We start from the raw sequence: 26,560 nt of genomic DNA, 5'->3' as shown, positions 1-26,560 counted from the left end.
TAAACATTTAACACGCTTTTAATGTTATATAATAAGTGCACAAACATGCATATAGTGAGGGAGCAGACTCATCCGCTGCATTAATTGTGTTAGCATTAGCATGAAAAATAATTCTTGCCCATGACTACTTATAAGGCTGAAGTGAGTTGAAGGAAGAAACAGGCATCAGGATGAGGAACTTGACTTCATAACCAGGGTAGGGATGGAGGCTTGGCCTCTGTGAAGCTTCACAATGTACTTTCCACAGAAGTAAACCTTGTATACTTTTTAGTCAAATTGGAAGATCAGAAGTGATTTTGTCCTCATGGAGAAGCACTTTGATTTTCTGAAGCAGTTGTTCAGCAAATTATACTCTGCAATCTTCTAGCTTCAGTCACTGGGATGGTGATTGTGTCACATTATAGTAATTTTTTTCAAGGAGTGGTGTGACCTGGTACAATATTCCATGGCAACTCATCACTGACTTACTCCTTCCATGACCACTCTGTGAACAAAAGAAAGAGGAATGCAAGGAGAATTTTATCATTTTCTAATTTAATATTAGATTGGTTTGGGGGGCTTGTGGAGTATGCAGCAGACTTAGAGAAACAGTACATGGCTCTCTTTATGGTTCAGCAATGCCAAGCCTGTTACTCTGATGACAGGAGTCAATGCCTACTGTTCCACCTCATAGATTCTCTACAGTCATCTTGAAAAACCTCTTACCCATTGCTCTTACAACATGGTGACCAATAAGGGGCTCATTTTAGTAATTCTACTTTCTCACAAAATCATTAAAGGATAAACAATTACTCTAGAAATATTATTTCTAATTTCTGCCACTGATTCTTAACCCTTATTTAGGGATATAGACCTTTTGTGTCTGTGTAACCCAGAATGTCAGAACTCTTCACTATGACCCATCTGTCATGGGTGGGCCTGCATAGCGTGGCTTTTAGCTTCATTGAGCTATGCAAGATCCTTTGCCACAACAAGGTACCACTCTAATGGCAGAAAGTGAAGAGGAACTAAAGAACCACTTGATGAGGGTGAAAGAGGAGAGTGAAAAAGCTGATTTGAAAATCAACATTAAAAAAAAACCTAAAATCATGCATCTGGTCCCATCATTTCATGGCAAATAGATAGGGAAAAAGTGAAACCAGTGACAGATTTTATTTTCTTGGGCTCCAAAATCGCTGTGGATGATGACTGCAGCCATGAAATTAAAAGGCGCTTGCTCCTTGGAAGAAGAGCTGTGACAAAACTAGACAGTGTATTAAAAAGCAGAGACATCATTTTGCTGACAAAGATCCATATAGTCAAAGCTATGGATTTTCCAGTAGTCATGTATGGATATGAGAGTTGGATCATCAAGAAGGCTGAGTGCTGAAAAATTGGTGCTTTCAAATTGTGGTGCTGGAGAAGACTCTTAAGAATCCCTTGGATTGCAAGGAGATCAAGCCAGTGAATCCTAAAGGAAATCAGTCCTGAATATTCTTTGGAGTGACTGATGCTGAAGGTGAAGCTCCCATACTTTGGCCACCTGATGCAAAGAACTGACTCCTTAGAAAAGACCCTGATGCTGGGAAAGACTGAAGGCAAGAGGAAGAGGGGTCAACAGAAGATGAGATGGTTAGATAGCATCACTGACTCAATCAATGGACATGAATTTGAGCAAACTCTGGGAGATAGTGAAGTAGGAAGCCTGGAGTTCTGCAGTCCATGGAGTAACAAAGAATCAGACAAGACTTAGTGACTAAACAAAAACAACAAACCCAGAAATGCGGTATAGTAGAAAGGGAGGGTTTTAAAAGTTAAACATTTAATTTTTACTAGTTCATAAACCCATACCTTGGAGAAGGCATTGGCAACCCACTCCAGTACTCTTGCCTGGAGAATACCATGGACAGAGGAGCCGGGTAGGCTGCAGTCCATGGGGTTGCTAAGAGTCAGACACGACTTCACTTTCACTTTCACTTTTCACCTTCATGCATTGGAGAAGGAAATGGCAACCCACTCTAGTGGTCTTGCCTGGAGAATCCCAGGGATGGGGGAGCCTGGTGGGCTGCCATCTATGGGGTCACACAGAGTAGGACATGACTGAAGCGACTTAGCAGCAGCAGCAGCAGCAAAGCCATACCTAATTGATGGGAAAAACTCAGAACACAATCAAAAGGATCATGTCTTCCTGTTCACCACAGCATCCATAGTACAGAACACCTATCTGCCATACGCCCCTCTGTAAAGACATGTTGATTCCTGGACTAATTGGAAGATCACCTGGAATACTGTAAGTGAAAGGAAACAGAGGACAGACTGTGAATGCTTTGTGCCTTCCTCTGCTCTGCTGGTGTGTGCATGATAAAAATCATCCCTTTCTGTAAACAAGTGTCAGCCATACAGTGCCTGTGCTCAGAAATGCCAGGTATCAATTCATTTAATAGACGAGTCCAAGGTGACAAAGTCCAATGGGAGTTGTGGAAGAAATAGCAAAGCCAGATCTTCTTTCACTTCTATGTTTTCTTCGTGTGTGTGTGTGTGTGTGTGTGTGTGTGTGTGTGCGCGTGTGCACGCAGATGTGTGTACTAATTTGCTTCAGTCGTGTCTGATTCTTTGTGACTCTATGGACTGTAGCCCGCTAGGCACCTCTGTCCATGGCATTTTCCAGGCAAGAATACTGGAGTGGGTTGCCATGTCCTCCAGGTGATCTTCCTGACCCAGGGATTGAATCCATGTCTCTGGCTCCTGCATTGCAGGTGGATTCTTTACCGCTGAGCCTCCGGGGAACCCTCCTCTTCATGTGACACCTTTTCAATTCCATATTTAACCTTGATTTATAATGACATTTTCTGGAAGGATACAACTTTAAAGGAAAGCAGATATTGATGATTAGTTTGCCTCTTTCTGCTTAGTTCCCTTTTATCATTTTTTCTTTTTTGTACTGACAGGGTTTCCATCTTTGCAAATCAAGATGATTAAATGCTTAGCATCCTGACTGGCTAAACCCATAGTACTATCTGTAGTGGTTATGAGCAGTTCCGCTGTTACTAAGCAATTATTGAAAGCTTATTGCGTACACAGGATAATGCTAATTAGTGCATTGTTATTGTTGTTTGCTGTTGTTTAGTGTTTAAGTCATGTCTGACTGTTTTGTGACCCCATGGACTACAGCCTGCCAGGCTCCTCTGTCTGTGGGATTTCCCAGGCAATACTGGAGTGAGTTGCCATTTCCTTCTCCAGGGGATCTTCCTGACCCAGGATGGAATCCACATCTCCTGGATTGGCAGGCAGATTCTTTGCCACTAAGCCACCTGGGAAGTCCAATTATTACATAGAATACACAAATAAAAAGTGGCATTGTAGAAGCAATAAGCGATATTCTATAAAGGGTGTCACTAATTTGGAGTTCTCCATTCTGGGACAAGAATCATGTCTGCAATGGTCTCCCTACCAAAATTTCAGAATTTCTTTAGTTAAAACTTATAGGGAGGCAGAAAAAACTTATAGGGAGGCAGAGTTAATGCATTAGTTGTGAGTAAATGAAAATAGTGTGTAATGTACTTAAGATATCATCTGTATTCAGTACTGCTGATATTAATATACCAGGGTTTGATATAAACTTTGAATTTCTCTCTCCCATCTTGGTGAAGACTTTTAGTCTCTTTATGCTGCCCAGTATTGCAGAGAGGGTAGACTTTAGATTTGATTCCATGGACATATGGGAATACTGCCTCAGGTCTTATGCTTGATCCATTTTGGGTTGAACTCTTATTTCAAAGTCCTTGCTTTTATTTTTGTTTATGTATGGGCTCAAGTTTTGTTTCCTTAACTTTATGACTTTAGTTAAGCCCTACAAAATGCTTATTGCTAATTTTTTATTCAACTGAAATGGGCTATTCTTGGTCTTTTTGCATGAAACTGTAGTGTCCATCACCATGATTTTACTTACTTCCGAATCTTTCAACTCTGTTTTCAGAGCTTCAAACCTCCATGTTCAAATGCCTTCTGGGATGTTCCCGAGATCATTCAAACTCAGCATGACTAAACATGAGACTATTTTCAACTCTCTCCCACTGTTAGATTGTTCAGATTCACATTTAGCCATTTCCTGGTGTGGAACTTGGCAGTTCATTCAGCCTTTCTGTATTGCAGTTCCTCATCTATAAAAGGGAATAAGAAAAACAGTTATCTCAAAGAGTTAAGGAGAATGGTTCAGTTAACATGTGTGCCTTTGCATAATAAACACTATGTAAACAATAATTATTATTTTTAAAAGTATTAGTCCTTTGGTACTCTAACTTTTTAAATGACACCACTTTCACCCAATTGCTCAAGCTGAAAAACTCAGATTGCCTCATCCTCAATTTCTACCTCAACTTCTCCATCTCCAGTCAACGACTGAGTCCTTTAGATACTACTTTCTACACATCTCTTGAATTTCCCTCTTTTCTCTAACCCCAGTGCCACTGCATAATTCTGTATTACTGCAGTAGCCTCCTAGCTAGCATTTTACTGTTTACAATACCTTCTTCATTCTTACTCTCTACACAAAACACATAACTGTATTATAAAAATGTGAACCTCTTTGAATGTTGTCCCCGCTTAAAACCTTTCCATCCCATTATCTTTCCACTGTCTTTAACAAGGTACACAGAGGTCTGAATAACCTGGTCTCTTCCTTCTTCTTCAGCATCAGTTCAGTTCAGTCGCTCAGTCATGTCTGACTCTTTGTGACCCCATGGACTTCAGCACACCAGGCTTCTCTGTCCATCACCAACTCCCGGAGCTTGCTCAAACTCATGTCCATCAAGTCGGTGATGCCATCCAACCATCTCATCCTCTGTTGTTCCCTTTTCCTCCTGCCTTCAATCTTTTCCAGCATCAGGGTCTTTTCTAAGGAGTCAGTTCTTCACATGAGGTGGCCAAAGTATTGGAGTTTCAGCTCCAGCATCAGTCCTTCCAATGAATATTTAGGACTCATTTCCTTTAGGATTGACTGGTTTGATCTCCTTGCAGTCCAAGGGACTCTCAAGAGTCTTCTCCAACACCACAGTTCAAAAGCATCAATTCTTCGGTGCTCAGCTTTCTTAATAGTCCAACTCTCACATCCATACATGACTACTGGATGTAACCTCATCTCCTCCCTTTTCTCATTTTTGAGTCTTTACTGGAACTGTTTCTCATACCTGGTTTGAAGGGCTTTTCCTGCCCAACTCTTCCTTCCCCCACCTCCCAACCACAACTTAGCTACCTTCTTCTTGTACTTTAGGTTTCAGCTTAAATATCACTTTTTCCCTTCTAGGCAGGCTTCGAAATCTTTATTAACTCCTGTGGGTTATATATTGCTTTGAGTGCTTAGCATGTTCTTCCCTCATTGGACAGTCAACTACAGTCCCTGAAGCTGATCTGTTGGCACTGAAGAGGTAACATTGTGACTAGCTGTATATCTAAGACCATAGACATTGATTCCTCTGTGTCAGATATTGTTCTCTGGATCAGAGAACAAAACAGCCCCATGACCAACATAATATATAGAAATTCCATTTCCCCAAATATATTTATAAGGTAGGTAAAATGGAGTCCGATTTTAGATCGTCACTAGAATGAGCGATCTTAACACAAGGGGATTAACAAATATCAGTTTTTAGGATGAAGAACAAAATGATAACATTTATGTCTCTTTCATTATACCTTTAGTTCAGTTCAGTTCAGTTTAGTCACTCAGTCGTGTCCGACTCTTTGCGACCCCATGAATCACAGCACACCAGGCCTCCCTGTCCATCATCAACTCCCGGAGTTTACCCAAACTCATGTCCATTGAGTCGGTGATGCCATCTAACCATCTCATCCTCTGTCGTCCCCTTCTCCTCTTGCCCTCAATTTTTCCCAACATCAGGGTCTTTTCAAATAAGTCAGCTCGTCACATCAGGTGGCCAAAATATTGGAGTTTCAGTTTCAACATTATTCCTTCCAATGAACACCCAGAACTGATTTCTTTTAGGATGGAATGGTTGGATCTCCTTGCAGTCCAAAGGACTCTCAAGAGCCTTCTCTATCACCTACAGTTCAAAAGTGTCAATTCTAGGGTGCTCAGCTTTCTTTATAGTCCAACTCTCACATCCATACATGACCACTGGAAAAACCATAGCCTTGACTAGACAGACCTTTGTTGACAAAGTATTGTCTCTGCTTTTTAATATACTGTCTAGGTTAGTCATAACTTTCCTTCCAAGGATTAAGCGTCTTTTAATTTCATGGCTGCAATTACCATCTGCAGTGATTTTGGAGCCTAAAAAAATAAAGTCTGACACTGTTTCCACTGTTTCCCCATCTATTTCTCATGAAGTGATGGGACCGGATGCCATGATCTTAGTTTTCTGAATGTTGAGCTTTAAGCCAACTTTTTCACTCTCCTCTTTCACTTTCATCAAGAGGCTCTTTAGTTCTTCTTTGCTTTCTGCCATAAGGGTGGTGTCATCTGCATATCTGAGGTTATTGATATTTCTCCCAGCAATCTTGATTCCAGCCTGTGCTTCCTCCAGCCCAGCGTTTCTCATGACGTACTCTGCATGTAAGTTAAATAAGCAGGGTGACAATATACAGCCTTGACGGACTCCTTTTCCTATTTGGAACCAGTCTCTGGTGTTCCATGTCCAGTTCTAATTGTTGCTTCCTGACCTGCCTACAGGTTTCTCAAGAGACAGATCAGGTGGTCTGGTATTCCCATCTCTTTCAGAATTTTCCACAGTTTATTGTGATCCACACAGTCAAAGGCTTTGGCATAGTCAATAAAGCAGAAATAGATGTTTTTCTGGTAGTCTCTTGCTTTTTTGATGATCCAGCGAATGTTGGCAATTTGATCTCTGGTTCCTCTGCCTTTTCTAAAACCAGCTTGAACATCTGGAAGTTCCCAGTTCACGTATTGCTGAAGCCTGGCTTGGAGAATTTTAAGCATTACTTTACCAGAGTGTGAGATGAGTGCAATTGTGTGGTAGTTTGAGCATCCTTTCTCATTGCCTTTCTTTGGGATTGGAATGAAAATGGACTTTTTCCAGTCCTGTGGCCACACCTTACTCTCTCCAAATATAAGGACTTTGTCTTATATAATGTTTGCTATTGTAGCTTTTGTGCCTTATCATGAAACTATCATTTAAAAAATAATTAATAGAATTGAGTTGTCTATCTTAGAGTGTGAAGAAATACTAAGAAATTGTTTTGTCCAGCCCTCTGATAAAAGTATATATCTTAATAATACTATTCTTATATTTGACAGCTAGGTCACCTGAAGTCCAGAAATTTAGAGACTCACTATATGCCACATGGAATAGACTAAAAACAGTCTTCTGTTCCCTAATTTTACTCTCTTTCTACCACTCCTTATTGCCACTCAGTTGCATTTGTACATTTCTAATATGCTAATTTGCCTACACAGAGACTGAAAAAAACTGGCTCTCATATCCTAATTACAGAGCACTCTTTGCTTGTTAAATCTTGGGATTGAAAAGAAAGGTGGAAGTTGGATTAGAATGGGCCAAAAATATCTGTTTAGGGAATTTGGGTTTTATCCTCTAGGATGATTTTTAAACTATACTTGGAGAAGGCAATGGCAACCCACTCCAGTACTCTTGCCTGGAAAATCCCATGGACGGAGGAGCCTTGTAGGCTGCAGTCCATGGGGTCGTGAAGAGTCGGACACGACTGAGCGACTTCACTTTCACTTTTCCCTTTCATGCACTGGAGAAGGAAATGGCAACCCACTCCAGTGTTCTTGCCTGGAGAATCCCAGGGACGGCGGAGCCTGGTGGGCTGCCGTCTATGGGGTCGCACAGAGTCGGACACGACTGAAGCGACTTAGCAGCAGTAGCAGCAGCAGCAGTGGAGCCCTTGTCAAGGACCCCAAGAGTTTTGTCTGGACTTCCTACTTATATTTCAATCAGAGAAACTCCTTGTTTATTTATTTTCCTTGGCTTTATGGAAAGTTTCTTTCAAAGAAAGAAATGTGTGAATAAAAATACATTTGAAAACTATTGCTCCAGGGAGTGTTGTAACATTGTCACTCACTACTCAAATATAATCTTTGGCTGAGCTCTTAAGGTAAAATTTGCCTTTTTTTTTTTTTGTCTTTGACCGGATTCTCTTAATAGCTTGTAGTGTGGGGTTAATTTGAGATCTATATGTTTAAATATCTAAATGCAATCAGTTATAAAATAAAATATATTAGAACCTAAAAGAATTTTATCTGCCAGATTAAGAAAAGTAACATATTTCATTTCCTTTTTGAAAAAATATGCAGTTGTGGGGAATTTGGAAAAAAAAAAAAATGTCTGTTCCATACAAGTTCTTATATTCTCTGGGATAGTTTAGTAATAATTGCAGCTGTTGAGTTAAATGAGAATGGCTAGAAAAGCTGCTGAAGCTTGACCAGTAGTTGTGGATTAGTTAATGGGAATTTGCCTGGGGGTGGGTGCTAATTGTCCTAATGATTTTTGGAAAGCATTGCAAAGGCTTTTGAAGAATCTTGTAAATTACTCAATCTATTCTGTTACTTGTAAAATGTGGGACTTTATATACCAATAGATGAGGACAAGACATATTTTATAGATTTGTGTGATACTTTACCGTTTCTAAGTGCTTTCACATTTTCCTCTTCTGAGAGAAATGTAAGGCTTTTTGCAGCTCCAAAATTCTGTTACTTTATATTTTATTGGTTCTTTTGATTATTCTTTGAGATTTTCAAAATTTGAAATTGACAGTTTTTAAAATTTGAAGGGTTTCATTTTAGCAGTGATATGACCTTCCAAATCCTTGCTTTCCTAAAAACTATTTGGATTATGATCATGGACTCCATTAATGAATACTAATGAATAAATAGTATAGAAATATTCATAAGGATGCATTTCAAAAGAACTATCTAATCCTAATACCTTGTGAGCAACCAAAGTACTAAATAGTTGAAGATTACTCCATTGTAGCACAAAGTTTCATTTATCTTTTTCATTTTCTTTAAAGAATTCCATAAAACTGGGAAAATGATCTAGTACCCATGGAAACTGACTTTCAGATTATCTTATCAGGGCAGTCCAATGAGGGTTGAATTATTAAGGTGAATTACACACACACACACACAAAATGGAATACTACTCAGCAAAAAGAAGAATGAAATTTTGCCATTTGCAACAATGTGGATGGACCTGGAGGTTATTATGCACAGTGGAGTAAATCAGGCAGAGAAAGACAAATACTGTATGGTATTACTAATTGTGGAATCTAAGAAAATAAATTAGTGAAATAACAAAAAAGAAACAGACTCACAGATACAAACAACAAACTAGTGGTTACCAGTGGGAAAAGAGAAGAGGGGAGGGGCAGTGTAGGGATTGGGGATTAGTAGGTACAAATTACTATGTGTAAAATAAATAAACTACAAAAATATATTGTATATCACAGGAAACATAGCCAATATTTATAATAACTATCAATAGAGTATAACCTTTAAAACTGAATCACTGTGAATACATCTGAAACTTATATAATATGATGAACCAACTATACTTTAAAAAAACCCACAATAATGGCCATTGTCAGAAGACAATCTAAATGTTTCTACTAACTCAAATATTTTCTCATTTCTCTAGCTTTAGTTTGAAATTATAGCCACTTAAAATGAGCCCTCCAAAGGAGATGAAACAGTTTGATATAGGCTATTTTTAAATTAAAATGAATGAACTATGGGGAGCTTTGCTTTTTGCTTGGTCTTTTTTTGGGGTGGGGTAGAGATAGGATAGGGCAAGAGACTGATTGGGCGTGATTCCAATAATTTCTCATACAGATTTTTATATAGAAAAAGAGATCGTTAAAGAAATATGGTAGCTTAATGCTAATACAGGTCCTTCTTCTAGACATAACCCATGTTCCTGTTCAGAGTTTTATGCCTTTTCATGACAACACCTAGAGGAAGAAAATATGTAGAATGACATTTATTGAATATCTACTATGTATTCTCTATACACTGAGAATAAATAGACTAAGAAGATGGAGACTGTAGATCTAGGTAGAGTCATACTCTTTTCTATGAGGTACTTCAGTTCAGTTTAGTCACTCAGTCATGTCCAACTCTGCAACCTCATGGCCTGCAGCACCCCAGGCTTCCCTGTCCATCATCAACTTCCAGAACTTGCTCAAACTCATGTCCATCAAGTCAGTGATACCATCCAACCATCTCATCCTCTGTTGACCGCTTCTCCTCCTGCTTTCAATCTTTTCCAACATCAGAGTTTTTTCTAATGAGTCAATTCTTTGCATCAGGTGGCCAAAATATTGGAGCTTCAGCTTCAGCATCAGTCCTTCCAATGAATATTCCAATGAATAGTGAGGTGCTTAGATGATCCTAAATAGATTTAGAAATAGCCATTGTCCATCTTCTATTTATACACATAAATTTACAGAGGAAAATATCTGAAATTCATGTCTTGAGATTCACACTTGTTGAAACTAGTCCAGTGAACTGGAGTTGCATTTACTAGTCTATCTTAAAGAAATGAGAGGAACAAGAGTCTCAGTCAGACTTGACTTGCATCAAAGACCAGAGGCTAAGGACATTGAATAGGGCCAATAATCTGTAAAGCAGCAGACTCTGCAACCTGATCCAAACCAACAAAACTGGAAGCTAATTTATTGTTATGGTCTTCTTGACAGACCGGAACCTGGGGACAGGAGTCGATGAAAAGAAAACAGAAGAGAGAGAGACTAATATTCCCTGGGTTATGTGGAAAACCAATAAAGCCCTAGAATAGGGCTTGTACTGCTCACAAAGGCACAGGGTGTCCTCTCAAGGCGGTCTTGAAAACCCGGGCAGGAAAGTGAGCTCGGCAGGCCTCTATGCTCCAAAGAACTAGCCAGAGAGAGAAAGAAGGACATGGGGGACCCACGTCTCTCATGGAACAAGGGTGCTTTATTCATGTTTGTATGAGCTTATATATTGTTATACAAGGAAGCTTTAGGCAAAAAAATAAAGTTAAGAAAAGAACAAAAACCAGACATATAACAACTGTTACCAATGGAATAACAAGGAATAACAATCATCACAAAGCCAGAAGACAATCCATATCTTGAGTAAGAGGGTCATGACTAAACAGTTTTACTGTGGGATAAAAGTTACTGAAGGAAATCCATGTATGCATTCTGTCCCATGACCTCAGTCCTGGGCACAGCGTGCCGCTCCACTCGTTCCTGTCTACCAGGAACTGATAAGGAACAGAGGGGTCATGAGAAACAGAAAACAACATACAGGAATCCTAAAGTTAAATGTTCCCTGACAAATTTATGACCCAGGAATATGTCTGTGTGAGGACATGGGGCATGCTTAATATAGAAATTTAACTCTCAAGTTCAATAACATATATGGCAGAGACTAGAAAGTCAAAATTACAATTTAACTTTTTTGAACCTTTCTAGATTTGCTGAATTTCACAGAGTAAAATGGGAGACTTCATCTTTTGTTTACCTTCTCAGATTTGTTTCTCATATACCTCCCATATTGTGAACACCTCTCCACATGGAGAGATAATTGGTATTTAAAAGTTTGTGCATTGACTCTAATTGTGATTTTTCAACTCTGACATTACATTCTAATTCCCATATATTATGGGACTCTGGTGTAATAATGGGATACAAGCTAAGTTTGCAGTAGATTTTCCCTGACTAAGCAGAATGCTGTCAAGAAATGACCTATTTGTCAACTTGAAGTTTCTGCTGTTGCCTTTGCAAAATGACTAGCTTCTGTAATGGAAACCAGGCACCAGGAAGGACAACAGAGGGCATTGGTTACTCTGTTAAGTGTAGAGTACTCTGATTTTTGTCAAGAAGTGATACTGAGATTCTGGTCTCAGGAATGGTGTGAACAAGACACTGGCATGAACCTGGAGTAAGGGGTATGTGTCTACAGGAAGTCAGTCGTGTTTGCCCCAGTGAGCTCTGGTGGTGAAATCAAGAGCTTTTATCACACTAGGAAGTTGAAGTTTTGGGAACCCAAGTGCTGCTGCTTTGTGGTCCTCCTTCCAACATCCATTCCTATCACTCTCTCTTTTAGTTAATTCCTAAGGAATTCTCTCTTTATCTTGGTTACTAATGTGCAAGTAAAGATTAGTGTTTTTAAAAATCATTCACGCTTATTAAAAAATATACTGAAGATAGCAGTTACATGAGCTTTCCAGTCAATAAAAGTAGGTTAGGCTAAAAGAGAAAGATTGTTTTTCTGTCTCAGAATTCTGGTAAAAGAAATACAGACTGCCCAGTCACGGTAAATATTTTAGCTACATTAATTATTTTTCCTGTGCCATGAAGAAAGCTCATAAATGATATATAGTGGTCATATCAACAACTATTTATAAAGTTCATATCCAGTCACATTTTACAAAGGATTCCAAGTATGCTTTTTTTCCCCTGTAATTAAGTTTTGTGCAGTTTTGTTGAATGAGGAAAATGGCCCAATTTTGACTTTTCCTTTTTTATAACTTCTAGAAATGACCATCATGCTGGAATGTGCTCCTAGAAATCAATTAATGCTATGGAGCTTATTTTCTCATATGCAATAATAGAGTTAGACATCACATTTCTTATCTAGATCTTAGTGACCTACAAATAATACCCATGATCCAAAACATATCACAGAATCAAAGATAACTAGTCATCACTATGAATATTTGATAGGTGACTTTTATTCCTAGAAATAATCTATTTAATTATATACTATAGGCAGCAGTGTACTTTCATTCTGCAGGTCTGTAATTGTCAATAATGGCAATGTCTAATAGTTTAATCTGTTGTATATAATATACATGAAGTTCACAAAAGCAGCTAGGTTATAAATTTGGCCATAACTAATATATTAGTTCAAAAATGTTGTTTTTAAGTTTTTATTTAATGATAACTTTCCTTGCCTGATTTGGGAAGTTCTCTTTAGGGTAATTTGGATGACAGTCCTAGGAAGTTTACATGAATTTCTTTTTCCTTTAATTTTTTTTCCTGTGTTGAGTAGGGCATCCAAAATCATTCTATTGACCTTAGTTTTGTGCATAAAATATCAAGGACACCTTTACTATTGTGGATAAAATTTTAGTGATTCCTTTGTTGACAATAATATTAAAGCATTATTTTTTATAGTAAAAAAGTAGAAAAATATAAATGCCAAATGAAACAATTAGCTAAATGAATTACATAACAGAGAAAAGTTTTATAAATATTAAAAGTGATATTATAGAAGCATTTTTTGTTAATATTGAAAAATTATCATATATTTTTAAGTAAAAATCATAGATTGCAAAATAATACAGCATAAAATTATATAGGTTATATAATAAGACTACTCAACAACAGAATTACTAATATAGTGGTTTTTCTAATTGTATTATTTTAGATTTATTTTGCCAGTCTGAATATGTGAATAACCAAAGAAAATTATTAAAGAATATGCTTTATCCCTGTGATAAGAAAAAAAAGAAAATTTAGGACTTCTTTCCAAACCCCAAGATTTTTGTGACTTATTTTAAATTATACTATTAGAAATTCCTTGTATATGTATCTTTACATTCTTGAGAACGTATTATTTGTGGATTGAACTGCTGACAGCTGAGTTGTTGGAAGAAAGCATATTTGCAGTGTAATTTTTGTTGTAGATCTCAGCCAGTATAAGGGAAATTATATGAAAAGAGAATTTATAGAAGGACAAATACAAATGGTGACTGAGATATGAAAATCAAGTCAAAATAGCATGAATTTTAGACTTAACAGATATGTGTAAAGTTAATGAATCTGATCTTTCAAGCTTTGGTGAGGGTGAGGGAAACAAGTGCTCTCATGTATAGTTGAAGGGAATATCAATTGGTACAGGGTGTTATTTTTAAAGGAAATGAATAGGACTGATCTCTCCTTATATTATCTTGGGTTCTTCAAAACCACATTTTGAACCTACTAAGGTATCCCTACCTTTATCTCCAGAATAGACAAAGACTTGAGAGTTACTTTTATTTTTCACATCCATTTTCCTTTCTCAAAACACTCTTAATCTAATTGTGCAAAGAAGGTCTGTATTTTATTTGTTCTACATGGACCCTAGAATTTGGATAGGCTTTTACATGTCAGTTTTGCTGTGTAATAACCTTAAAGTATCAGAGGATTACATCATGAACCTCATGGGCCTATGGGTCAGCTGGAGGGGATCTGTGTAAGCCTGCACTTCAAGTTCCAGTCTGCTGCACGTTTTTTCTTTCTTTCTTGACCTAGGTACCCTGGGCACATTCTTCTTGTGGCTGATGGTGGGAAGGCAGAGGTAAGGGACAAGCCAATCCACGCATGCACATTTAACCTCTGCTACCATCATGTCCACTAACATTCCACTGACCAAAGCAGAAAACATACCCAAGCCCAGAAGTCATTTGGATGAGAAATAAACTCTGCCTAACAACAACTCTTAGTGGGAGGTACCCCAAATTCATACAGCAAGGGTAAAGCATGTGTATTAACACCTGTCCATTTTAATAGCGTGAGTGGTAAAAAGGCATTTCTCCTGCAGTAAAAGAATGATTTGCTTTAAAAAGAATTCCCTAGTGAGTCTCCAAGTACACATTTTGAGATCATACTGGTTTCATTATTGTGGTGGATAAAATTATTTTTCATGTGAAATTTTTATTTTTTAATGGTCAAATTATGAACATGAGGAAACATGGCTGCTCCTGTATATTTTACCAATCACCTTCTCATAAATTCTTTTTCCATTTGATTCTCACAATCACTCTAAGCTTTATTATTTTGAGTACACTGAATAGTTAAATGATTTGGTGGCATTCAATAGTTGGGATCTTTAGGAATGCATAGCATACCATGTAGTAACTCCTGCATGTGACTTTTTAAATTGTCTCTCCCAAGGTCGCAGACTTAATATGTGGCAAAACCAATGTTGGAACACTTGTGTCCTTTCTCCTTCTAACTCTGCCAATACACATTTTCTGTAATCAGTGTCCAACAAATGGTCTGATTTTTCTAAAGGCCTCTTCTAAAACCACATTAAAAAGAAATTAGCCTAAAGGTGTAATCAGGTTAAATACTGACCTTATGACTGAAGAAGCTTGTTCAGATGGCCAGACCCACATGGCTCAGGGAGTTTAGGTACCAGACATATTTTCTGTGAGAATGACAATGAATAAATATTTACCTCAAATTTGGGCCAGACCATTACCTGACTGCTCCATTGCTTTTGCCATTATCTCTCCTTATTTTCATCTCTCCTTATTTAATTTAGGAGAAATAAAATTAAGAAGCCTCAGTTCAGTCTCACACAGGGGCAAATATAGTTGTGCCGTATACTACTTTTATTACTTTGAACCTACTCTATCTAAGACTACAGAATAGGCAAGTTTATTTATCCATCAGTGACTGGATTTGTGAAGTGACATAGATCATAAAGATCAGTGAGGTGGTTGTTTTTATTTAAATTACCCTGGAACAGCATTAATTTAAATAAGCCTAACCCAAGCCTTATAACTGGAAAGTATAGAATTTTAGGATTACATTTTTAAGAATTAAATTTAGACTAGGATTTTTTTAAAAAAATCAAATGATCTTTCTGTGCCTTACAGTATGTGTGTTAGGAAGCATTGATGTTTCAGTTCTTTTCAGGAGAAAGTTTTCTTCCCTCTTTTAATCAAGAACATTAAAATATATAATGGCTGAGGCAGCTCATTTTGTTTCACTTAATAACTGCTGCACCTCTGAAATAAAAGGAAATAGAATATAAAAGCTATTCTTAATTCTGTCTTTCATTGTTGAACGAAAACAGGAGAAAAGGTGATTCTGATGTTATTAATGAAAAATTTAAGAAAAAGAGACTGTAAAAGTAAGATACATTTTTGGTTTCCTAAAACTCTTCCAAAGTAAATGAAAAAGTTTTCTTTAGGGTAGAAAAATTATAATCTTCCAGCTATAACTATTTCAAGCTTTTAGAACCTGGCAAAAGTTAGTAAATTCTTTGTTGTACCAATGTCTAAAAGATATCCAAAATGAGAGTGAGCTCTGGCTACCTCTAAATACTATATTTTAAAAGGAGCAATGTGAATCTCTAGGAAATCACTTATTTCCATCTTTCATCTTGAATGACAACAATAGGAAAAGCCAGACTTACAAAAAAGTATTACCCCTAATAGCGAAGGATATCTAATTAAGAGATCACCTCCATTATAGGAAATCCTCATAAGTACATTTTGCTATTAAATACTCACTTTTCTTTCAATAATGGTTTTAAAAGCCCTGTATAAGATGTATGAAGTCATCCTTAGAAATTACTGTATGCTCAGGAAAATTAGAAGCACACAGTGGTCATAATAGATCAGGGAGGCTTCGTGAAGGGAGCAAAAGCAGCTCAGCAGGAAGTAGATTCTTCAAAACAGCAATTTAAAGTGTACAGGCATAGGTTGAGGCTTTTAACAGGCACTTCCACACTAGGTGTGCCATTAATCCTTTATTAGGCAGTGGAAATGCATTACACTGAAGAGGCTGTTTCTCCAGTTAAGCAAACATAATTTTTTTTCCTCACCAAGTCAGTTAAATAGACAGTTTTTCCTATGTAAATATTTTGGAGGAACTAACTGGCCTTTTATTAAGGATATTTAGTAGAACTCTTTTCTTTTGTTTGTCCCCTAGGACCAACTGCAGATATATCAACTCAGCATGAGGGTATTGAGGAGAATAAAGAAGAAAAATCTCGGACAATAGCATTAAGAGGGGCAAGAAATGAGAAAGAATCTAAAAATAAGGGTTGGCCGCTGGAGAATAGGATGGAGAAGCTTCTTTCAGGAGAATGAGCAGCCATAAGAATAGAGAGAAAAGGCTCAGTGAGGTTCTGAGCTAGTTGGCTGAAAGGAAGTCACTCAGTCAGGAATGCATATCCCTGTGTTAGAGGACAACTCTGGAAGCTGAAGAGTGGCTGAATGGCTCATTGGCCAGATGTTACACCCTTGGTGGCTCCTGAGAGTGACCTAGAAATCTGAGAAAGGCTAGAACAAGTCCAGAGGATTCCTTTCCCAACCACAATATCCTGCTTTGGCTTAGTCTTTCTGAAACACTCTCTTCCAAATATTCTCTCTGACTATCCCTCAGGGACCTTACTATGGCATTATATGTGATGTGTGTTTTCTAAGAATAAGGATGAATTTACTAATAAATTTTAATTTTTCTGGGTTCTACTTATAGTCAACAATTAAAGGCATAAACTTTGAGAGCCAAGAAGAGTTCTTGAGATCATTAGACCAAGCACCACTGAATTTCATAGACATCAGCCTAGAGTAAAAGATAGGGAACATGGAATTTATACCTCACTGGCAGACTGGTCAAACTGATCTGGGTAGACATAAATAAGTTTTTTATTTTAAAGGCAAACATCTGTGTTTTTCTTTTCTCTTTTAAGAGTTTTTGAGTGGATCCCCCTCCTCTAATATATGTTGTTTTGATTTTGCTTCTATATCAATACACCAGAATCAAAGGGAGTTCATGACTTAGACCTCTAATGGCAGAAAAAAGATACTTCAGTTAAAGGTCTCAGAACTTTACCTTTATACCACGACTCTCCATACTTAGCTACAGTAACTTTTGGATTACTTAACATCTGTACAGTTTTCTTACAAATTTTTTTATTAAAAGCCAAGGGCTTCCCAGGTGGCACTAGTGGTAAAGAACCCATCTGCCAATGCAGGAGATGTAAGAGACGTGAGTTAAATCCCTGCGTCAGAAAGATCCCCTGGAAGAGGTCACGGTAACCCATTCCAGTATTCTTGTCTGGAGAATCCCATGGACAGAGGAGCTTGGTGGGCTGCATAGAGTTGCAAAGAGTTGGACATGACTGAAGTGACTTAGCATGCACACATAGGCCAAGACATATTGTAGACATAGAATAGTCTCACCCTACTTGGGCCTAAGTTGATTTGTTAACATCTGCTGAAGCCACACTGCCTGGTTTCTTCCCTGGCTCACCTCACCTGTAAAGTTCTGGTATTAAAGATCTTGGTGGTAGTGATGGAGGATGTCCTGGTATTTTACTAGTTGTTTAGACTGCTGGGGACTTGCTTCACGAAAACGGATAAAAGGAGAAAAGTATGCAATTATAAGACAGAAATAGCTCTGCTAATAATCCTTCCTTTGGTTCCTAACACCTTGGCAAGCCTACCTACACCTTGAATATGTATATATGGGCTTCCCTTGTGGCTCAGATGGTAAAGAATCTGCCTGCAATGCAGGAAACCTGGGTTTGATCCATGGGTTGGGAAGATCCCCTGGAGAAGGCAATGGCTACCCACTCCATATTCTTGCCTGGAGAATTTCATGGACAGAGGAGCCAGTCAGGCTACATCCATGGGGTCACAGAGTCAGATATGACTGAACAACTAACACACACACACATATACACACAAACACATATATCCCCTTGAAAGTTGAATGATATATTCATAGTGTGTACAAAGGTATGGAAGTGGGAATCAGTTTGTCCCTCTGGGGAAGAATAGTTTATCCTTGACATTGTTTAGAATTTGTAGATGTGTGGTCATTCAAAAAAGAAAACTAGGTTTTAGCTGATATTGTTTTTATTTCTTTTCTCTAAAGACAGTGGACCCACAGTTGGTATGTTACTGGTGATAACTTATACAAACATAGAGAAAATATATATCAGATCTTTTTGTATGACATATTTATTTAAAGCTGACATCCTGAGGACATTATATCTATAACATATTCCAATGTGCAGTGATTAAATGTGTATGTGTTTTAAAATTTGCATAAATAAACACGCAAACCACAAGACTACCATAGACCATATTTGACATCAGTCTAATAAAGAAGATGTAAGAAAGGAACCATATCTTGCTAACAGTGTAAAGTTAGATATTTCTATAGGAATTCTTGTAACATTTCATGCAGCCAGCTGGGAGTTACCTCCTTCTAGATGAGCCAAATCATGTGTCTGCATGGAATGTCCGCATCAGGAATGAGGAGTGCTTCTTTGCAATTCCTCCCAGTCCAGATGAGGTCTATCAATCAGGGATCATTTTACCACAGTCAGTATTGTCTTATGTCAGAGTTGGTATTCTACCTTTATCTGGTCCTTAGAGAAACAAAATAGAGAGTAAATCAGAGGTCAAATTCTCATCAAGTAGGGAAAGAGGTTTTGTTAAATCATTGCCACACTGGGTCATAGACAGTCAAATTTGGCCACTCAAGTCAGTGACTGTGTCTTATTAAAACAATAATTTATTTTCTCAGTTGGATTGTTACCTGTTGATAGACTCAGCTTAGACACGATAGGCAAAAATATATATTTTATTTATTCATGCATTATCTTTTTTTCTTATTTTCCAACCTTATTTTTTTGGCTCTACATAATTGGTTTTATCCTAAGTGCTTCCCAAATAATATTTTATGTGTACAAAAGTAGTATTTTTCTTTTAGTGAATAAAACATATATTTCTCATAATTTATTCATTTATAATTTCTTAGAATGACTTATTGGGTTTTTTCCCCTCTCCTGTAACTATCATAAGAGTTGCTACATTATGATCAAAATGTAAGATTAGTCTGCAATAGAGAATCTAAAATCAGTGTGCAAATGTTTGGTGCTTTAGGCATATGGACCTATCTTCAGAATGTTTACATTTGCATATAAATTTTCTGAAATGATGCTGCTGCTTATAAATATTGTTAAGGCAAATATTTTACTTCAGCCACTTAAGGAAGCAAAATGATTGTGAAATATTTTCATTGATCTTCCTTCCTACTAGAAGAAATAGAAATTCTTGCATTTCTTTCATTTACAAGTGAACCTAACATTAGGAATTGTGAGCTCCAGAACAGTATGTAAGTCCATTGTGATGATTCTCTTAGAAAAGCCAGCACTTATCAAACACCTGTTATTGGAGCCCTGTGCCCACTTTGACACCATAATGCTAAATATTTAAGAAATTTAGACATGAGGCATTCTATGAAGGGGCTTCCCCAGTGGCTCAAATGGTAAAGAATCTGCCTGATATGCTGCAGACCTGGGTTTGATCCCTGGGTTGGGAAGATACCCTGGAGAAGGTCATGGCAACCCAGTCCAGTATTCTTGCCTGGAGAATCCTCATGGACAGAGGAGCCTGGCCGGCTACAGTCCATGGGGTCGCAAAAAGTCAGACACGATTGAGCAACTAAGCACAGCAGACATGCTGAGAAGATTAAAATATAATGTTAGAAAAAGATGAAAGGATAGGAATTATTTAGTCTGAGATGGATAAAAAGTGAAAAAGTAACCAACCTGACATATACAAATCTGAACCTTCTAAGTTTTATAATTTACTAAAATTTGTAATGAAGAGTGCTGTGTTCTTTATACAGAGAACAATTGTTTTATGTGGTCCTTATGTTATCAGAACTAGACATAGGTGCATTTCTTGAAAGTGATGGAAGTAATTGCAAAATTTGTCCACTACACTTACGGAATAGTGCCCTCTTTTAGGGTGAAGTGTATTCATGTTAAACTTGTATTGACAAATAAAACTTAATGGAAAAAGATAAATTCAAATCAGAATGGAATTTTTTCCCCCTCACCAACCATTAGAGGATTATGTAAGATAGTATATAATTGACTGTGAATATGTGGTGAAGCTGCTCTAAAATACATGGCATCAAGAAGTATCTAAGGAAAGTTTGTTCTTCAAGTTGATCTTTTCCATCTCTGGGAATGGGTTAATAGGGAAACTAAGATATGCATCATGAAATACAATGTACCGTTGAAGTCTGTAATGGACGTCTCCCTACCAGAAATTTGATGTTATAAATTGTGTTTGTAGGGAATGATAATGTCTCCATTACTCATGTAGAAAATGTTCCATTTGTACAAAATACGACAGCTTGCTAAGATCTTTTCATTTACTTGATTTTATCTGATTAATTATTTCTCGAATGGCCATTTTATTTTTGAATATTTTTCTATAATTACATTTTAATTAGTCTGAAGCTTAAAAGGAGCCAATGGCTACTAAAATATGAATTGAGCACCATGAAGTAAAATATTCTGTCTAGGATAAGGGAGATAATAATCTCATTATGCCTTGTACTAATGAGAAGCTTTCTTAAGAACTATGTTTAAATGAAGTCAGTTAAATTACATTGGGTTCAGAATATCACTGTCACAATGATGAAGAATCTAGAAATTATCTAAATTTGGAGATGTTTGAGGCGGTTAACCTGAAGAATTAGAAGACAGAGTTCAAAGCAATCACTGTTGCTGAAAAGTGACAGGGACATCCTGGGAAGGAGAGAGCCAGAAAGAAGAAGATCCAAGGTATGTATATAAACTCTGTCCAAATCTTTGGCTGACCCTTGATATATGAATGGAAAAGACAAAGTACAAGTAAGCTAGCTAAGGACAAAAGATCTGAACTAAGATTTGAGATGTAAAGCAAGAGACAGAGTTTTCTATTTAAGTATGCCAAGGAAACTACAAAGCAAAAGCCAAATTAAAACAGAAAGGCTATGTTCTCCAGAGGAATATAACAGAATCTAGTCTCTACAACTTGCCAACCTGAAACTAATAGATCAACTCTGGAATGACCCAGATGTAACAATAAGCAAATATTTTAAAGAAGCTAGGATAACTGTAGGGCTTCCCTTGGCTCAGTGGTAAAGAATACACCTACATTGCAGGAACCACAGGAGATGGGTTTGATCCCTGGGTTAGGAATATTCCTTGGAGAGGAAAATGGCAACCTACTTCAATATTCTTGCCTGGAAAACCTCATGGACAGAAGAGCCTAGTGGCTACACACTATGGGGTCACAAAGAATTGAATATCACTGAGCATGCTTTTTTATTTTTGATAACTGTACTAAAGGTCGTAAAGGAAAACATGCTCACACTACCTTAAAAATTAGGAAGACTAAGTAGAGAAATATAAAGTATAAATAGAACCAAATAGAAATTATGAAAATAAAAATGCCATGTACTCAATAATGAAATAGTATACTTTCAGAATCTCTAGTTTCTCATTACTCATTCTACTATTAGGAGTTTTGGAAATATTTTGACTGTGTTTGACTCTGGAACCCTCAAATCTTGTAGGATTATTCATAGTTCCTGAGTCGACTAAATATATTGCATAAATAATAATGCAAAACAGCAAATTAATACCTGGCTGATCACTCTTAGTCACGATTTCTTATACCTTTTAATCAACTTTGGTAGAGCAAATAACTTAGGCTCAACGAGAAACCTCACCCTTCATTACCTCCATAAATCTCAATTTTAATAATAGCTATCCTTTGAGTCTTGAGTGGTGATAATTTATTTTATGTGGTTTATGTTTATGAGGAGAAGAAAAATAGCCATTTCTTAAGAGGGTACATACACTTTCAAGTGGACAATCTTAATTTATGGAGTGGAAGAGATTAAAACTTTGAAGTAGAATGAGTCTGTCTATCAGTAGAGATGATCAGATCATAATTCTGAATATGAACAATTAGTGCAGTGACTTTGCCCTTGTTGAATAGAAGAAGTGAATATAGAGGGAAAAAAGTTTCCTTTTCCTCCTGCTAATGCTTGAAACTGAATTCTATATCTACTTATCAATTATAACTCTTCTCTCCAAAGACATCATTGTCCACTTAATCTCTGAATCCATTGTGTTGTCAAAATTCCCTACTAGATTTCATGGAACATTCAATTCAGTCATTCAGTCATATCCGACTCTTTGCGACCCCATGAATGGCAGCACGCCAGGCCTTCCTGTCAATCACCAACTCCCGGAGTTTACCCAAACCCATGTCCATCGAGTCAGTGATGCCATCCAACCATCTCATCCTCTGTCGTCCCCTGCTCCTCCTGCCCCCAATCCTACCCAGCATTAGGGTCTTTTCCAATGAGTCAATTCTTTGCATGAGGTGGCCAAAGTATTGGACTTTCAGCTTCAACATCAGTTCTTCCGATGAACACCCAGGACTGATCTCCTTTAGGATGGATTGATAGGATCTCCTTGCAGTCCAAGGGACTCTCAAGAGTCTTCTCCAACACCACAGTTCAAAAGCATCAATTCTTCGGCGCTCAGCTTTCTTCACTGTCCAACTCTCACATCCATATATGACCACTGGAAAAACCATAGCCTTGACTAGTTGGACCTTTGTTGTCAGAGTAATGTCTCTGCTTTTTAATATGCTGTCTAGCTTAGCCATAACCTTTCTTCCAAGGAGTAAGCATCTTTTAATTTCATGGCTGCAATCACCATCAGCAGTGATTTTGGAGCCCAAAAAAATAAAGTCTGACACTGTTTCCACTGTTTCCCCATGAAGTGATGGGACCAGATGCCATGATCTTAGTTTTCTGAACGTTGAGCTTTAAGCCAACTTTTTCACTCTCCTCTTTCACTTTCATCAAGAGGCTCTTTAGTTCTTCTTCACTTTCTGCCATAAGGGTGATGTCATCTGCATATCTGAGGTTATTGATATTTCTCCTGGCAATCTTGATTCCAGCTTGTGTTTTTTCCAGCCCAGCGTTTCTCATGATGTACTCTGCATATAAGTTAAATAAGCAGGGTGACAATATACAGCCTTGACGTACTCCTTTTCCTATTTGGAACCAGTCTGTTGTTCCATATCCAGTTCTAACTGTTGCTTCCTGACCTGCATACAGGTTTCTCAAGAGACAGGTCAGATGGTTTGGTATTCCAATCTCTTTCAGAATTTTCCACAGTTTATTGTGATCCATACAGTAAAAGGCTTTGGCATAGTCAAGAAAACAGAAATAGATATTTTTCTGGAACTCTCTTGCTTTTTCGATGATCCAACGGATATTGGCAACTTGATCTCTGGTTCCTCTTCCTTTTCTAAAACCAGCTTGAACATCTGGAAGTTCCTGGTTCACGTATTGCTGAAGCCTGGCTTGGAGAATTTTGAGCATTATTTACTAGCGTGTGAGATGAGGGCAGTTGTGCAGTAGTTTGAGTATTCTTTGGCATTGCCTTTCTTTGGGATTGGAATGAAAACTGACATTTTCCAGTCCTGTGGCCACTGCTGAGTTTTCCAAATTTGCTGGCATATCAATTGCAACACTTTCCCAACATCATCTTTGAGGATTTGAAATAGCTCAACTGGAATTCCATCACTTCCACTAGCTTTGTTCGTAGTGATGCTTTCTAAGGCCCACTTGACTTCACATTCCAGGATGTCTGGCTCTAGGTGAGTGATGACACCGTCGTGATTATCTAGGTCATGAAGATCTTTTTTGTACAGTTCTTCTGTGTATTCTTGCCACCTCTTCTTAATATCTTCTGCTTCTGTTAGGTCCATACCATTTCTATCCTTTATCGAGCCCATCTTTGCATGAAATGTTCCTTTGGTATCTCTAATTTTCTTGAAGAGATCTCTGGTCTTTCTCATTCTGTTGTTTTCCTCTATTTCTTTGCATTGATCGCTAAGGAAGGCTTTCTTATCTCTCCTTGCTATTCTTGGGAACTCTGCATTCAGATGGGAATATCTTTTCTTTTCTCCTTTGCTTTTCACTTCACTTCTCTTCCCAGCTATCTGTAAGACCTCCTCAGACAGCCATTTTGCTTTTTTGCATTTCTTTTCCATGGGGATGGTCTTGATCCCTGTCTCCTGTACAATGTCACGAACCTCTGTCCATAGTTCATCAGGCACTCTATCAGATCTAGTCCCTTAAATCTGTTTGTCACTTCTACTGTATACTCATAAGGGATTTGATCTAGGTCATACCTGAATGGACTAGTGGTTTTCCCTACTTTCTTCAATTTAAGTCTGAATTTGGCAATAAGCAGTTCATGATCTGAGCCACAGTCTGCTCCTGGTCTTGTTTTTGCTGACTGTATAGAGCTTCTCCATCTTTGGCTGCAAAGAATATAATCAATCTGATTTCGGTGTTGACCATCTGGTGATGTCCACGTGTAGAGTCTTCTCTTATGTTGTTGGAAGAGGGTGTTTGCTATGACCAGTGCGTTCTCTTGGCAAAACACTATTAGCCTTTGCCCTGCTTCATTCTGTACTCCAAGGCCAAATATGCCTGTTACGCCAGGTGTTTACTGACTTCCTACTTTTGCATTCCAGTCCCCTATAATGAAAAGGACATCTTTTTTGGGTATTAGTTCTAGAAGGTCTTGTAGGTCTTCATGGAACCATTCAACTTCAGCTTCTTTGGCATTACTGGTCGGGGCATAGACTTGGATTACTGTGATAAGGTTTGCCTTGGAAACGAACAGAGATCATTCTATCATTTTTGAGATTGCATCCAAGTACTGCATTTCGGACATGGAACATTAGTATTCTGAATCTCCTTCTTTTGATGTTGTTTTAATGTATCCCTTAGTAGCCTTATCTTCCCTGCCTCCAAATGTAGACTATAGCCTTAGATTTGTATTTGATCTTCTGTATTTCTGGCTTATAGTTATTACCTCGGAAGATTTACACATTGTTTTCTCTCATACACTTTCAAGATTGCAACGAAACTTTCTTAATGAATGGTTCTTAAAAATAGGAATCTCCCAGCTTCTCCTTTTTTTTGAGCCTCAGTTTTCAATATATAACTATCTCTTTTCTCTTGGCTCTCCTGATTTTCTTTAGATTTTGTCCCTTCTTGATCCTTTTGATTTCCATCTCTGAGTGGATCTCTCACTTGTTTTTTAAAGCATACTACTTACCTTCATGAAGCTTCACTCAATCTTAATACACATTACTTTTTATGTATTTGTTGTCTATCACCATCACTCCAACTAGATCATAAGCACCATGATGTCATAGACAATGATTGTTCTTTTTTACCCCATCTCTAGCACACTGATAGATACTGTACTAGACACTCAGTTATTTGTTGTTAAGAAAATAAATAACTAATGCAAAAACTACTTTAATTTGAATATATTTTCTGTAGGATTATGTTTCCTGAGGCATGCATATGTGTTTTGTTCTTTAATTTTTATTTTTTATATACTTAGTGTCTATTATCTTGCTGATACCTGTCACATACTAAACTTATTGTTAAATAAAGTAAAACTTATGAGGTAAGAGTATGTGGGTGAAGAGGGAAGGAAGGAGTAATCTGACTGAGAAATTGTAAAAGATAAGATTAGGCAAAAAATCTGTAACTGATTAGAAGCAATTTTATATTATTCTTTATTTCTAATATGAGAGAGAGGAACAGGGATTCAGACATACTGATTAAGGTAAGTTCACATGTTTACTCATCATAAATATGGCAAATCTCTGTTTTAACATAATTCTTTACATACTTTGCTCATAAAAAGGTAGAATTACTTACACTCAAAATTACATGGTAATGTGTACCTCATACCTACAGTTAACAAAAGTAGGTGGAAATGTAACTTGTGAATTAAAAGGAAGCTGGGAGAGGTGGGATAGTGGTGGCATACATAAGTACTGTTTGATAAGACCATTTCATTTCCAGGAATATGGCCAAATGGGCCTTGTGATTTTTCTTTCTAATTTAGACATTTAAAAAAGCATTATTAAAAAATATTAAACCTATCACACAATTCAATAATATT

General features: G+C 37.4%; 1 long non-coding RNA gene across 1 annotated transcript; it reads right to left on the bottom strand.

Moving 5' to 3' along the window:
- LOC145545535 (uncharacterized) lies at positions 1-25,770 on the bottom strand. Its single transcript, XR_014082141.1, has 4 exons — positions 25,697-25,770; positions 15,085-15,157; positions 3,929-4,139; positions 1-484 (listed from the first exon to the last, which is right to left on the bottom strand). It is a non-coding gene; the product is annotated as an uncharacterized LOC145545535 (long non-coding RNA).
- Between the last annotated feature and the right edge of the window lie 790 nt (positions 25,771-26,560).

The sequence above is a fragment of the Giraffa tippelskirchi genome, chromosome 4 (assembly GCF_054371585.1).
Source record: "Giraffa tippelskirchi isolate mGirTip1 chromosome 4, T2T-mGirTip1v1.2.pri, whole genome shotgun sequence".
NCBI lineage: Eukaryota > Metazoa > Chordata > Mammalia > Artiodactyla > Giraffidae > Giraffa > Giraffa tippelskirchi.
Note: the sequence above shows the minus strand (reverse complement) of the source record. Positions and strands in the feature narration are given on the sequence as shown.